Here is a 13,936-nt window from a genome sequence, read left to right as displayed (position 1 = left end):
GATATCGTGAAAAGTGGCGCATGTTTATTGTGTCACAGAAAGTTTATCCTCAATAGATTCATATGTAAATCATTTTACCATAAAAGTAGATGTTATAAACATAAACTTTCCACAAGAACAAAGTAAAATATTTTTGGATTCACTATTGTAATTCCCTTCTCAATATGGTATAAATTTTAGTTATCTTTCGATGAATCGGAAGGAAAACAAAGATGATAGTCACCAAGTGACATGCTCTGCCAAGTTTCTTGATATAAAGTAACATGTCAGGTATGATATCCAATTGAGAAAACTTACGCCATTTTAAGTTATTTAAATTTAAAGTCTATGCTTATAAGGAAAAGAAGACTATTTACGCGGCATTAAAACAAACCTTATTATCGTTAATTTTAATTTAACATTAATTTATTATTGTTATTCCTGCCAATGTATTCTAACTATGTTGCCATATAAACCTAGAAATCCTATTTCATAAAAAGTTCATAATAATTTAATATTTTTAATATGCATGTCGACCATATTGGATCTGCCATTTTGAATTTTGCAATTCTGATACCAGATTCGTAATTTGCGGCCAAAATAACCCTAAAATACGAAGTTTCACGAAGATTCGAAAACTCCTAATTTTGGCCAGGTTTTTGGCCATCCGAACTAAAGCTAAAGGACTGTTTTATTTATCTTCATTTCTTTTCATGTGTTCACTTTATAAATATATAAACTAGTGTTCTTTACATAGGTTTATTTATTCTAAACCTCCTAGTATGTCTCACCTCCTCCTTTTCCATCTTCAACACTTAATATCACAAATATCGACAACATTGAATGAATATTGTAACTTGTTTATTTCTTCCATTATTCTAGCACGACGCAACATGTTACATCCACATGTAATACAGCCCAAAGATTTTTACAATGGATTGACCAAAATTGATCTCCCAAATGAGCAAAATTGGCCCATACCGTTGACACTGTCTAATATACGTAAATATTATGAACTTTGCAAAGTAGACGTAATACTCAAAAACAAAAAGCTAATATTTATCGTTAACATTCTATTGATCGAAGAATTGCAGTATAACCTTTATGAACTAGTACCACGTTCCGTATCCCACAACCGCTCTCACACCCAATCCTATACAGGGTGGTCCACGCAATTGTTTCAGGTCATAACTTCGTTATTATTGTATTTACGAAAAAATGCCATAGGAGAAAGATAAATGGTTCGAAGAGCACTACATCTGTAGGCTTTAAAATTTTTTTTAGATGCAGCAGTACATGTGCAATTAATAATTGCATCATTTCTTTAAATAGAAATGCATATTTTTTTTTTACACAGATCGATTCTTCTGTTCATTCTACGTAAAAAATGATTACGGTATTATGGCAAAAAAATTATTAGATCCCGAGATATTTTCAAAAAATGTCTTTATTGGTACTTAGACTTTATGTGTTTTTGAATGGGTAATTTACTCATGCGAGAAGAAATTGTTTATTTATATATTTAAATAATTTATTTTTAAGAAAATAAATTTTTTGTTAATTTACTAAATGTTGTTTGTCATTTATGAAAATTTATATGGGTAAACTATAGGTTAAAATAAGGGATACATATTTTTGGAAATTTTGTTTTTCACTATATAACAATAATTATATTAAATGGGGAATTCCTCCTTCCACGCCAAAAATGTGGTTTCTTTATCATTTTCTTTTCTTTTTTAAAGCATGCAAAATTTTTATTTGAAATTTTACACACGTCTCTAGTATTATTTTAGTATGATGTACAAACTTTAATGAAATGATTTACCTAAAAATATAAATGTTATGGTCCGTTGACCGTGACGCCATAATGGAAACATTGATCGCTGGTTGACTTGATTTCTACCGCCTGGTGGTCTTACCTGTATACCTGTGTATCAGTCTCTAGTTCATGTTCTCCTTCAGTGATGACTGATGCAACGTCACACTTGTACCTTTGGTTTTCTGCTTTTAGCCATTGGAGAAAGAAAACTTTTAATTTTGTTTTTTGTTAGAGGATAACAAAACGCATATTAAATAAAACTTGATTGATTTATGTACTTCAGTTCATTTGAACGATAGAAATCAAGTCAACCAGCGGCCAATATTTCCATTGTGGCGTCACTGTCAACGGGCCGTAACATTAACTCCTTAGCTTACAATGCTGCCTCAGAGACGTCGTAAGTCTACCGGGCCAAACATAAACAAGCCGGCTCAGAAACTTGATGGGAAGGCCGTGCCAAATATAAGCAAATGTCGCAGAGACATTATAGAGGCACGACATGCAGTTACTTCTCATTCGCATTCGACTTTACATATATCTTAAGAGGTATTATAAAATCACCCACCGAAATTATACGCAGAAAGAAGATGTGTAGTTTGCAGAAAGCATAAACAACGCAGGGAGACAACGTGGGAATGTAAAAAAGTGTAAAGTTGCATTACATGTACCAATGTGTTTTAAGAGGTACCATACCATCGAAAATTACTACATTTTTGTATTAAAATAAAAATGTTATTATTAATGTATTATTTAATTTGCAACAATAAATCTTTTTTTTGTTTAGTAATCAACTAATCGTAATTATTTATTAAACGTCTTGCAAAGTTAATTGTACCGCGCATGTGTATATACAAATTATAGGATGTTTGTGATTTGTACAATTTCGAACGCTCAGCCAAGATGTCCCTACGTGTGACCGACCTTCGTGTCGCTTTTGGCGCGCACAACTGGAAATTACATCGTAATGCAAGGGGTTACAAAATTTGTACATCATACTAAAATAATACTTAAGACGTGTGTAAAATTTCAAATAAAAATCTTGCATACTTTAATAAAGAAAAAAAATGATAAGGAAACCACATTTTTGGCGTGGAAGGAGGAATTCTCCATTTAATATAATTATTGTTATATAATAAAAAACAAAATTTCCAAAAACATCTACCCCTTATTTTAACCTGTAGTTTCCGCACATATATTTTCATGAATGATAAACAACATTTAGTAAGATAAATTAACAACAAAATATTTTCTCAAAAATAAATTATTTAAATAAATAAACAATTTTTTCTGGCTAGAGTGAATTACCCATTCAAAAACACATAATTTAAAAAAAATGTTTGTCTTAGCTCCTTTAGTTTTCAAGTTATTTAAAAAAACATGGTTTTCACTCCTCACTTTTAGATACGCTCTTGTTTACATCTATTGTACTAATTGTAAGTCAATTCTGTGATATGCCCTCGTGCGCTGCCCGGTGCGGGGACCCCCAGGTTACCTGCTCCAGGCGGGACACGAGGGCGCTGGGAGCCGTGGATGTGTGGCGCCACTGACAGGATTCCTGCGTTACGGACCGCGACTGTCAGCTAAAAAGAAGCGTGTCGCCGACAAGAAGAAAAGGTTCGAGAATTCATTCTTTGTGTTTCCTGTAGAAGGATCGCGTGCGATACGCGGCTATTGTGTATGTAGGAGTGTGATATATAATATACGGGTAAGTGTGTGAGTGTATCCGTGTATGCAATGATTGCGTAGGAACTCCGGTGTAATTTGTTATTTATAATAATTCGAAGTTCAGTTCGGTCGAGACAGTTGTAAATGTCAAACAAAAAATAATTCGTTGTCAAACTGTAATATGTTTTAAAGTCATTAGATTCCTACATGTATATAATAAAATATCGTTTTGTTACAACGAGGCAGTTCAGTCAATAACCCTCACACGTGATCCCTACAGGTGGACCGACGGCTCCAGCATTCAAGACACCCGGCGGGTTCCTCCGCTGTTAGATTAAGGAGTGGTGGAGACTAACCCCTCTCCCGGGTAGTATGTATAGCAGGGAGGTGTTCTGTTGAGTACTCGCGAGATCCAGACACCTCCCTTGTAGCTTAGGTAGGCGAGTGTTTTTAGTGGGTGGGCCTCGGATGGCGGACGCTGAGTTGTTGCTCTGCGATCGCCGTTCGAGGACAGCTCAACATAACTCTAGTTCACCCCGGAGAGCCCGTGAATAATGAATTTTCACTCGGGAAAAAAAGGGGGAGGTCTCCAAGTGTAGCTCACCGATTTTTATGTCCTTTGGTACAGACTTTTTTTATTGAAAACTATTTGAGCCATGTTCCGGGTTTTTTTTAGATAGGCACCCGTTTGCGAAAATATGGAGATCAAAGGTCACAGCGTTGGATCCATTTTGGATCAGGGAGTATCGACAGATCTTCAAGAAACAATTAATTTTTATGTATATGTTTAGGGATCCCAAATTAATATTTTTCGAGTTATTAATGATTTTATGTGTACGTAGTGTAGCATGAATACCCGTGACTATATCGTATTTCTCAAGTGAACGATATGGTCGATCGATTAAGGCGTCGGTCTATGGTTGCGCTGTTCTGTGTTCGTTTCCTAAATGTTACGTTTTTTATGATTGAAAATCATTTTATTTTCGAAACAAGGTGGATGCCAACGGGAAAATGTAACGTATGTGACATACAATGAAGCATGGATAGAGACAGGGACAAATGAATAGATATGAGATATTGGAATACGGTGGTGCTAATGGAGAAAAACTTTTTACTGAGGTTGATTTTCAATCTCTTGATTCTTACGACGAGCGTGGAATCTGTTAATTATTTTTTTTTTGTTAAATATTTTCATGCTTTAATTATTTTATTATTTGCCATGGAAAAACAAAAAAACATTTAAAGTCAAATTAATTTAATTTTTCAGTATATATCTAGGATCACAGATCAATAACTGTTACGATGTTATAATGTCTTGTTTGAATTCGCAGAATACAATCTGAAACTTTTTTTTAGTTCATTTAATGTTGTATCATGTTGTGATGTCGTTATACCGTGGAGCGGTTGACGTACCGATCCAGTCGGTGGTGCCCAGGGATACTGAATTTGAGATCGTTGGGTTGTTAGAGGACTAGAAATAACTTTAACTCGTGGTTATCTCAACTGTGTGAGTTTATTCCCCTTGCGGGATCGTCCTGGTTTTATATACAGCTTATGAGTACTCTTCTTAGGCTAATTAGACTAATTCTACAGTATGTCCCACGAAATCCTGGACAGCCGATTATTTCGTAACCTATTAAAGATACGAAAAAAGTTTCTTATATGAAATTGAATGGCAAGAGGGGGCCGATTTATTGGCCGTAACAATTTTTTTTTATCATTACTGTTTACAGATATATGAAAGTTACGTTTGATTTTTCGAATGGGATTATATACTTTTTGTTTGATCAATAGATAGTATGTTTCAAGACGAATTCAGCAAGCTTAATGTAAACACCCTTTTACAAATAGTTTTTAAGATATTACGCGTAAAAGTTTACTGATTTTCGGTACAAGAAAATCTGCGAGACCAGGAAGCACAGTAGGGGGTCTCGACTCTCGACCCCACTTAAAATGCTACGGGTTAGACCGTGCCTCTTGAAACCGATACGAAGAGACTACGGTAGGAACGGCAAGCCAGTCATTCATCGACACCGATACCTTTCCTCTTACAAATTTTTAGATAATTTGTCAGTTTAAAACTCTAACAATATAAGTACACTTTCACTCTTTTGCGTTTTAAAATAATCCGTATTCATCAACACGACCTTGCCTGGCCACGCCAAGCATTTGACTTCCAGGCCGCGGACATCTAGGCAAATTTTTAAACAGCCTCAGTTTGTGGATGATACACTATTTAGCTTCTTCATTTTACCGCCAAAGTGCGGAGCAGTCACTTTACATGAATTGTCATTAGGATCTGAACGTCCGCACTGTTGAACACAGCATTTTAGCTGCGCATAATTCGAAACCATTGAATTTTACATTGTGTTATACAGTGTCGCCTTTGCACTTTGTTGGAAAGCACCTTGATGTACTGGTAGCTCATTTCGATTTCACATCTTTTTTCTACTTTCTTGTAGTTTTTAATTAATGGAGATCTTCTATTTTTTTGTGATTTTGGAAAGGACTTTCATGTACTGGCAGCTCATTTCGATTTTACATCTTTTTCTACGTTCTTGTAGTTTTTTATGGGGATCTTTTATTTTTCTATGATAACTCCTTGAGTCCTCCACTTTTTCATGTACTTGGCGTAATTTTTTCACTTTTTTGAAGTTTTTTATGGGGATCTCACTTCTTTTTACAAAGATGATTTGCATAGTGAATGACTTTAAATAATTTTTATATCATATGTATATATAGTACTTTGTGTAGAGTTCATGGTGCTCGAAACCGGTTATGGTTGCAAGAACTTGAAATGTTAAAGATGAAGTGAGAAATAGGAAAAATATGTCCACTATTTGTAACGCACAATTTATTGTATTAGAATAAAGTTCAGAAGTATGCAGAACGCGTGGCAGAAAGTCTTGTTGCAAGAAATTCGAATGTTAAAGATAAATCGAGAAATGAAAAAAGAAATCCACTATTTGTAACGCACAATTTATCGTATTGCAATATCGGTTTCAGTCCTTAGAGGTTTTAAAAGTACACACAACCCATGGCAGAAAGTTTTGTTGCAACAAATTTAAATAAAGAGAAAATGAACGGAGATTCACTATTTGTAACACATAATTTATTGTATTACAATAATATAGAAAAAGAGAGGTCAGATTTAATTCTTTAAATTCTCAAAAGTATGCACGACACATGACAGAAAGTCTTGTTCCAAGAAATTTTAATGTTACTGATAATATATCTATAATATTTTTAATATCTATAATCTAAAATAATCCATATGAAATAATATGTAAAAATGAATTGTTCAGTTTTGTGATTTATATATGTCGCAGAGAAATGATAAAAATAGAGATTTGATCAAATCCCTAAGGTAGATGATCAATTCACGGGAGATGTTAAAATAACAACTATGTGAGGTCATTTCCCTAAAGAAAGTAAGTGATTTGATTAAATCCCTTAACTGTTTTAGTGAAAAGATGAAATAATATGATTTGATCAAATCCCTTGACTGTTTTAGTGAAAAGATGGAATAATATTATTTAGATATTAAAAGTATTAATTTAGTAATTCATGCGTTATTAAGTGTTGAGAAGATAATACAACAATAGTCGTAGAAACATAAATTATTTATTAATTACATTCCCTAAAAGTATTCTTTTTGTTTTTTAAAATATCAGCTTAGGTACCTGTTTCTTTTACTAATTAGTCTCGAATGAATGATTTATGTTTCTATGAGTATTGTTGCATTACCTATTCTACTTTTAATAACGCATGATTTACTAAATAAATACTTTCAATATCTAAACAATATTATTTCATCTTTTCACTAAAACAGTTAAGGGATTTGATCAAATCATTTACTTTCTGTAGGGAAATAACCTCACATAGTTGTTATTTTAACATCACCCGTGAATTAATCATCTACCTTAGAGATTTGATCAAATCTCTATTTTTATCATTTCCCTGCGACAAATACACAGACTTCTTATTTTTTTAATTGAAGAGAAGAAAATAAAAGGAGAGCAGGTAAAGAAAGTGAATGTATATATTTCATATGATATTAATTTATTAATTACAAATATTTATTCGTTCAATTCATAAATTAATACAAATACCAGCAAATTTGTTACGCACACCGCTCATCATCATCTTATACTTCAATTATCTGTAACACATACAAACCATATTTTAGTTGCAAATTAACGCAGAACTTAAAATAAAAATAGAAATCATAATTTTCATACAAACATTACATACAGCTCACTTAATTCCTTCCGTTGTACACTCTGTCAGATCGTAGTATATTTTAACTGGCAAATTTCAATATAGCTGTCAAACTTTATCGTATTTCCTGTAATACTTGCACGATTCATCTTGTGGTATTTTAATAATTACTACCAGATATCCTTCACTCAGATAAAATACTAGAATTTCACAGCGGCAACTCCTATCTTTGGAGAGCACCAAAATACTGTTGCTTCGTCAGCAAATTATTTGCTTCATAAAATAAGCAATTCATCCCTTCGTTTTTTCTTATTGGAATGACTGTCGCTGCTTATATCAATCAAAGACTGTGGAAACAGAAAACCCACAAGAATAGTTACAACGATAGTACACATACTTTAAGCGCACACAACTACTTATCAAATAATGGTAAACACTATCTACTTTTAATTGTGGATTTTATTTACTCTTTTATTGATGATGTTATATGCTCCTCTTCTTGATGTGAAATATAATAAAATATGTCGCACTGCTAATACTACTATTGTAGTTTTACTGCGTGCACACACGTATTACAAGGCAACATTCCTGTTTCTTGTGCATTATTTCTTGCAGTATCTGGTGAAATTTTTTTCTTCTGTCTTAAGGGTGCGCAGGAGCCAGAGCCAAACTTCGAGTTGACTTCAGCGACAGTTGCGGAAAAAGTAGGAAACCCCGGGATAAGGACAGAGAGGGCGATACAACAGTTGCAGGAGAGACAAGGACAGGGCGATTAGGCTAGCATGATTTTTTTCCAGGATATTGAAACAAAGAAACAATATTTTCTAATAATTCTGGTTTCAATATATTCGTTACACTTTGGCGGATGCGACTCCAAGGCCTGATTTTGCAATTTTAGCTTTAAAACTTTATAAACAATAAAATGAAGATACCAAACGTACTTTTATTGTTTATAAAGTTTCAAAGCCGAGATTGCAAAATCAGGCCTTGGAGTCGCATCCGCCAAAGTGTAACGAATATATTAAAACCAGAATTATTAGAAAATATTGTTTCTTTGTTTCAATATCCTGGAAAAAAATCATGCTAGCCTAATCGCCCTGTCCTTGTCTCTCCTGCAACTGTTGTATCGCCCTCTCTGTCCTTATCCCGGGGTTTCCTACTTTTTCCGCAACTGTCGCTGAAGTCAACTCGAAGTTTGGCTCTGGCTGCTGCGCACCCTTAAGGCCGAAACTGCACTACCCTTTATCCCTATTTCCCTGTAACACACAGTAGCCTTTTCATTTTTATCCTATTATCCCGTGAAGCATAATTCTAATCCATTACCTTTTCCAGAAAATCATAACTTTATCTTTACTCACTTTCTACAGCTCACTCTTCCGAAAAGTGACTAAAGACTCGAAGTTTCTATCCTTTTAACACACACCACCTCCAACCATAGCTGGAAGCTCTGCCAAAGCTGCATTTTAGTAAACCTATGAAGGGAGGTTATGTTTCGATCGGTAGAAAAGTCGGTCGATGTATTCAACACTTTTCGGGCAGCTTCGCTAGGACTCGTACCTCGTTATCTTTTGTTTCGATGCAAGTGGCAAGAGGGTGTTCCAGAGTCTTTCTATCTTCATGTAACGGTCGTAGCGTACAGATGTACTGCATCAATCTTTTTATACATTTCAATTCTATTATTCAAATATATCATGTTTGACATTTCTCGTGCGTCTTAATTATTCGCTACCCTCGATTAATCCCAAATCGTACAATTGGGGATTCGGCCGGGATAGAGAGAGACAGGCGGATTGTGTAAATTGAGACGGTTGAGAAAAAGAATGTCGCGTAACGTAATGCGATAAGGCTGTGTTGTTCGTGGTGAAACGATCGGATGCAACGGTATCCGCTACGGTAGAAAGTTGCCCACGTCCCAATAAGTTGAAATACCCGTAACGTGCCGGTCTAACAGCATAATGTTCTAAATGTTGTTTAAGGCGTTGATCCGTAGAGAAGAAAAATATGAATGATGTTAGAATAAGGCTATTTAAATTTGATTTTGGCGCCAATCATAATTTTAACTAATATATGGTAGGTGAGGGCAGTACTATACAGGATGTAGTATGTGAGTGTGGTTGGTATCTGAGAGACTAACAAGTATCGTTTGATATCAGTATGAGAGAATGTAGAGAGGACTTGTTTTAAGTTTATTATTTTCTTTATTGTATTACTTTTACTTTAATTATTCGAAACCAAATATAATAATGAATATCTTTTAACATTGAGTTGAAGTAAGGTTTATTCAAACCCATTCTGAAATCCAACAAATGAAAATACTGGAGAGGTTATTGAAGTTGAGGGGCAGAATAAGGATGTAGCAGTTTACGTATAAACTTTGGATGACTGAGTGGGTATGACGACGATAACGTCGAGGTAGATAATTGAAACGATACGGTGGTTGAAAGTAAGAAGCTAGATGTCAAACCATCCAAACAAGAAATACACAAAACGAAAGTGTCGCATTTGAAGGACAAGTTGGAACACCTTACCTTATCAACTTGCGGGGAAAAAGCTGAGAGAGAGAGAGAGAGAGAGAGAGAGAGAGAGAGAGCACGGGCATTTTCCGATTTAAACGGTGTTACATTTTGTTCTCTTCTTTTTTTTAGCATTAATACTTGATGCGCCCATCTCCAACCTAACCTCTGACCTGTAACCTCTGCCGAATTAGGAAAGCGGCGCAATTTACTGGTAGCTAGGCAAGCAAACGCATGGGTTTTGAAGTTTAGAGAGTGTCAAGTTGAAAGCACCGAAAAAAATTAAAAGTGAAAATCCTCGAGAACGAGGCGGCACGAAGCAGATGTCTAAGAGTCATTTTTTGTTGGGAATTTGTTGTATAATTGGCATCCTACGTATGGCCGAACTTATACGTAGACACCCTGTATACATCTATCTTCAGGCTAAATTACACTTTTTAATGACAATACGTGGTTGACGATAGCTTGAAGCAATATAAAGTGATCACTATTTCTTCTTTTTGTCACATGGTTGCAGTTTAGTCAATACTTCTTTCAGTTCCATTCATTGATTTGTATAATCAGTATACTACAATGTTTCTTACCAATTTTACAAAATTATACATGTCGCGCAAATGAGTTGAATTTCCTTGAAAGGAATGAACATTCCATTTCGGCGACAAACAGAAGATTGCATAGCATATCAGTTTTTATGGACAAATGGAACAAATAAAATTAGTAAATTGCAGTACATATTTTATGCTATTTGTTATGGTCGAGTTAGCCATGGGATCCTGTTATTCAAATTCCAACCAACAATAAGTATATTTTGCATTTAACGGGCTATGTCGGATATGATTCACGCAACAAATGATTAATCTATTGCATTTCATTTACACATCGTCCGATACAAATAAGTGAATTAGCAAATCGAGAAGACCCCGAGCAGTTAATACTTGTCGTCTTGGCTCTAAATCGAATTAGAAATCATCTAATCGAAACGATAACTTGTTTAGACTGTGCCATAATCGACGCCGCGAATCCGTTTGCATATTAAACGTGTTACGCAATTGTATCCCATGGATTACGATTGACGTTTCCTCGAGTTTACATCGAATTGTTTTTACCACTACGGAACAAAATGACGTCGAAAGGGTATAGCCGGATAAGGGGACAAATGTACCCCTAAATTGCATTTGTCTTGTGATGTATCATTCAGTAGTTTATAGGAAGAAAATAATATGTGTCAAGTTTCAAGTCTATATCTCATCTTGAGGAGTAGAGCGAGGTAAGGGGGCGATTAAAAGCAAAAACCGATAATCACGTTTTCGTTCTGAGGCAGTAGCGTGTGCGAGAACGAGGTAAGTAATGAAAATATGATTAGCGTAACCATAATTTATTATACAAACTTAACGTATAACATTACTCTAGTCAATTAACGCGTGTATACAGGGTGTGCCAAAAATGTTGTAACATCTTGAAATGGGTGGTTCGAGATGTGATTTAAAACAACTTTTTTCTTAGCGAAAATATTGTCCGAGGCTTCGTTGAGGAGATATTAACGGAAAACACTGACTAATCAGAGCGCGAGTATGCCGGTGGAGCGGTCGCGGTAGCGTATGAGCGCGGCCACCTAGCGCGTAGCCTACGTTACCGTAGCCGCTCCAACGGTATACACGCGCTCTGATTGGTCAGTGTTTTCCGTTAATATCTCCTCAACGAAGCCTCGGACAACATTTTCGCTAAAGAAAATGTTTCAAATCACTTCCCGAACCACCCATTTCAAGGTGTTACAACATTTTTGGGATACCTTGTATAAAAAAATCGCTCACGATACTTGTTCGCACGTTGCGAGTAGCGGGTAAGTTATTCGACATCGTACAATGGTCCGAATTGGGAAATTTTGTGACATAGATCTAAAAACTCAACTTTCTCGTATTAAATTTTAACAAATTCGTATTATTTCCTAAATTTGCAGTGACTACGAAACCAAGAAAATTAATAAAATTTAACAAAAAATGTGAGTGATACAAAGACTTAAAGTTGCACATTCTGAAGGTAGCTCAAATGAAAGAAACATTGTGAGCGAATTTGTTTATCATAATTTGAGTTTTACGTTTTGTATTGATTTGTTCTGCGATATCTATAATATCTGTAATATCTTATACCAACAATAAGCCTTATGCAGTCCCTTACCAACACTATGCCTCGTATATCGAATAACTAAACAACAATACTGTTAGAGCTGGAATTCTAATAGAAAACTAATAAAACTACTTTGAAGAAAATTTATGCAGACTTCTCTTAGTTCTTTAGTCTTACAGAGATCAGCGTTCAATTCAGTCTTCGTTTTTATAATGCGAGTTGTACACGGTATATCTGTAATTCCACAATTCTTTTTACATAATTAGGTATCTTGATTAAAACTGTTTATTTTTTGTATATTAATAACTAAAAATCTAATTGAAAATATAAATTGTGTATACTAAAATTTGTCTCCTACTAACAAAATTCGTACATTTGTTTTGGTGAGAAATTTGAAAAATAGTTGAGCATTAAGTGAAACATTAAGTTATAAAAGAATTCTAAATAATATAGAATACTAAATTTGTAGATTAACTTTAGCTTTATTCACTAAATTGCCACGAGAATATTGTGATCTTTTCTCAACGAGGATCTGCACAAGACTAATGAACGTTAAAAGAAAACCATAGATAAAATTTCTAGCTGTATACAGCGTAGTTTCAGCACATCTGTTCAGTCTTTAGTAAACTACAGGAAGGGTCCACTCAGGCACCTGAGAGGGGAAGCCATAGCCTAAACGAAAACTTTCTCTTTCGTTATTCTGCAGTGACAGATATAACGTTGTACATTTATTCTCAGTACATTTATTTTTGTAATAAAATGACATGTTGCTGTTTAGTAAATATTCCAACAATATCGAGTCATTTATAACACTTCATAAAATATGTAATAAAAAAGAAAGAAATTAGACTTAGAAACACTAGGATTACTAGATATTTAATTGCTATTATAACAATAACAAACGACACGAAAAAAGTAAAAAAAATGCGATGAAAGTGTAAAAAATATAAGAAAATACAACCGACAACTTTCTCGAAGAGAAAACAATGGCAATACAATTTACGGAAGACCAGAGATGCGATTACCTTGGTTACAGCCATAGAGTATTGTTTTCTAGAGTAAAGAAGACAGTAAATTTTCAAAAACGAAGTGTATTAATCGATTTTGACATAAAATAATTTTTAGAAAAAACATATAACCGACTTCGAAAAAATATTCAAACTGCACTCAAAAGTATGAAATAATTTCTAGTTAATTGATATGAATACTCACCAGTTCTAGATACAATTGCTTAGAAGTAGGAAATAATTTCTATTTCCTTAATATTAAATTATGTTAAATAACTTTTTCGTAGTCCGCGCAAAATGAAAAATTTTTAGTTCCTGCTTAAGTTAGTTTTTGTTGAGGCCGGTAATATTAAATGTTATGTAACATATGTAATGTTAATGTATACATGTATACTGTCTACGTGGAAATACTGTCTGAGAGGGTTAGATGTATTTGTTTTAGTGGTAGGGGGGGCAATATTCTTACTCTTAATGTGTATACTATCTACATGGAAATACTGTCTGAGTAGGTTTGAGATAGTATTTGGTGGAGGTGGCGACATTGAATAATGTTAATGTATATGGTGTCTAAAGTATATATAATGATAGCAATAATTTAAGGGTGTATG

The 13,936-nt window shown here is 34.3% G+C and overlaps 1 protein-coding gene and 1 long non-coding RNA gene across 6 annotated transcripts in view; both read right to left on the bottom strand.

The window, feature by feature from the left end:
• LOC128894209 (chloride channel protein 2) overlaps nucleotides 1-13,936 on the bottom strand; it is a 217,173-nt gene that overhangs the window by 169,795 nt on the left and 33,442 nt on the right. The window lies entirely within an intron of this gene.
• Nucleotides 6,559-8,515, bottom strand: LOC128894307 (uncharacterized). The gene is made up of 3 exons (XR_008461493.1): nucleotides 8,152-8,515; nucleotides 7,718-8,031; nucleotides 6,559-7,625 (listed from the first exon to the last, which is right to left on the bottom strand). It is a non-coding gene; the product is annotated as an uncharacterized LOC128894307 (long non-coding RNA).

Source organism: Hylaeus anthracinus, unplaced genomic scaffold, assembly GCF_026225885.1.
Source record: "Hylaeus anthracinus isolate JK02 unplaced genomic scaffold, UHH_iyHylAnth1.0_haploid 3, whole genome shotgun sequence".
Taxonomy (NCBI): Eukaryota; Metazoa; Arthropoda; class Insecta; order Hymenoptera; family Colletidae; genus Hylaeus; species Hylaeus anthracinus.
This window is presented reverse-complemented; position numbering and strand designations above follow the sequence as displayed.